The 2,500-nt window shown below is 34.3% G+C and overlaps 2 protein-coding genes across 3 annotated transcripts in view; one reads left to right on the plus strand and one right to left on the minus strand.

The window, feature by feature from the left end:
- LOC137634940 (uncharacterized) overlaps positions 1-2,500 on the minus strand; it is a 592,943-nt gene that overhangs the window by 118,494 nt on the left and 471,949 nt on the right. The window lies entirely within an intron of this gene.
- The window catches only part of LOC137635016 (sodium leak channel NALCN-like), a 42,211-nt gene continuing 40,829 nt past the window's right edge, over positions 1,119-2,500 (plus strand). For both annotated transcript variants that reach the window (XM_068367625.1, XM_068367626.1), the window contains exon 1: positions 1,119-1,224. The gene's annotated coding sequence lies outside the window, so the exon portion shown is untranslated. The remainder of the gene's footprint in view (positions 1,225-2,500) is intronic.

Below are 2,500 nucleotides of genomic sequence, written 5' to 3' on the forward strand. Positions count from 1 at the left end.
TTCTCTCTCTCTCTCTCTCTCTCTCTCTCTCTCTCTCTCTCTCTCTCTCTCTCTCTCTCTCTCTCTCTCTCACAAGAAAACATTAGAGCATTAACATTATGTAACAATGCCCTAGAGACTGACCATATATACATATGATTAGCGTCCAAGCCTCTCTCTCTCTCTCTCTCTCTCTCTCTCTCTCTCTCTCTCTCTCTCACAAGAAAACATTAGAGCATTAACATTATGTAACAATGCCCTAGAGACTGACCATATATACATATGATTAGCGTCCAAACCCACCCAAGCTAGGACCAGGGAGGGCCAGGCAATGACTGCTTATGACTCGGTAGGCAGACATATAGGCTCTATTTTTCCCTGGTTTGAAATAGTCTTGCTTCATGAAATTGTGAAATGATGATAAATCTGCAATTTATTTCGTGTCATCTTCTTGTGATAGCTTATTGGTAACGTCCCTGATTGGCGATCTGTTGCAAGGGAGTTCGAGACCCGCTCAAGCTTGATAGTTTCTTATAGTGTCTGCAACTTCACCATCCTTGTGAGTTAAGGATGGGATGTTAGGGGGGAGCCTATAGCTCTCTATCCGCTGAGTCATCAGCCAGCCATTGTCTGGTCCTCTCTGGTTCTAGCTTGGTGAAAAGGGGTTTTGGGGGCTGATCATATGTATATGTATATAAATATATATATATATATATATATATAAATATATATATATATATATTTATATACACTATATATGTGTATATATATATATATATATATATATATGTATATTTATTATATATATAGACACTATATATATATATATATATATATATATATATGTATATTTATTATATATAGACACTGTATATATATATATATATATATATATATATATATATATATATATATATGTATATATATAATTATATATATATTATATATATATTATAAATATATATATATATATATATATATATATATATATATATATGTGTGTGTGTGTGTGTGTGTGTGTGTCAAGTCAGTCTCTAAGGCCTTAAGGAAATTACGTTGTCTAAACCCAAAGGCGCTCATTAAAACCTAAATCGAAATTATCAGAAAATAACATTAATTTTATTTTATTTTCAGCGACTCCAATAACCAACGCCTTCTCTTGGGGGACTCCGGACAGATTCCTCTCCCGGGCAAAGGAACACATTCGCATGGCACCGTTTCTTCCAAACACCGTTTGGATCAAAAGTACGTTTTATTTCCAACTTTTAATTCGTACAAACTATGAATAAAAAGTACTGTATTATAATAACGTAAAAGCAGCCTAGAAATTTTTCGAAATATTGTCATTTTGCATTTTAATTGATTCTTTAAACATTAAAAAACATAAATGATTGGATTCCGACATCTGCTAAGTAAGAAGCTGCAAGATTAAGGGGAAAATGACTTCGAAATTGAGTGATTGATAATTAAAGATGACGAGTTCTCTTTACTTGATTTTAATTGTCTGCATTCAGATCACCCATCACGGATGCACTCACGATCAATTGTGTTAGTCTAGTAGGCCTACGCACGGTCTATGTATATAGGCCTACACTCCCTCCACGCACAAAAAAAACCCTGAATTTCAACTCCCTTGCTTATACTGTACTGCTGATGGATCGATCTTTGCACTAGAAGGTCACTCCAAAATCAAACCATTGTTCTCTATTATTATTATCATTATTATTATTATCCCTAACCAAGCTACAACCCTAATTGGAAAAGCAATAGGGAAAAATAGCCCAGTGAGGAAAGAAAGTAAGGAAATAAATCAATGATGAGGACAAATTAACAATAAATCATTCTAAAAACAGTAATAACGTCAAACCAGGTATGTCCTATATAAACTATTAACAACGTCAAAACAGATGTCATATATAAACTATAAAAAGACTCATGTCAGCCTAGTCAAAATAAAAACATTTGCTGCACTTTGAACTTGGGTAGAGCCATAGCCTCTGTAACACGGCCTTCCACTGTCCTGCGTTAAAGTTCTCTTGCTTGAGGGTACACTCAAGCACACTTTTTATCTTATTACTCTTCCTCTTGTTTTTTCTTTTTTAAGTTTTTATAGTTGATAGATGAAGGATCTATGTTAATGTTGTTACTATTCGTAAAACATTTTATTTCAATTGTTCATTACTTCTCTTGTAGTTTGTTTAATTCCTTTCCTATCTGGGCTATTGTTTCCTGTTGGAGACCTTGGGCTTATAGCACCTCGATTTTCAAACTATAGTCCATTTCTTTTAGCGATGCATATTTGCACCGACTCGCGGCGGTGCCCTTTTAGCTCGGAAAAGTTTCCTGATCGCTGATTGGTTAGAATTATCTCGTCCAACCAATCAGCGATCAGGAAACTTTTCCGAGCTAAAAGGGCACCGCTGCGAGTCGGTGCAAATCTGCATCGCTAAAAGAAATGGACTATAGGGTTATAGCTTAGCTTGTAATAATAATAATAATAATAATAATAATAATAATAATA

This window comes from Palaemon carinicauda, chromosome 45, assembly GCF_036898095.1.
Source record: "Palaemon carinicauda isolate YSFRI2023 chromosome 45, ASM3689809v2, whole genome shotgun sequence".
In the NCBI taxonomy this organism is placed as follows: Eukaryota; Metazoa; Arthropoda; class Malacostraca; order Decapoda; family Palaemonidae; genus Palaemon; species Palaemon carinicauda.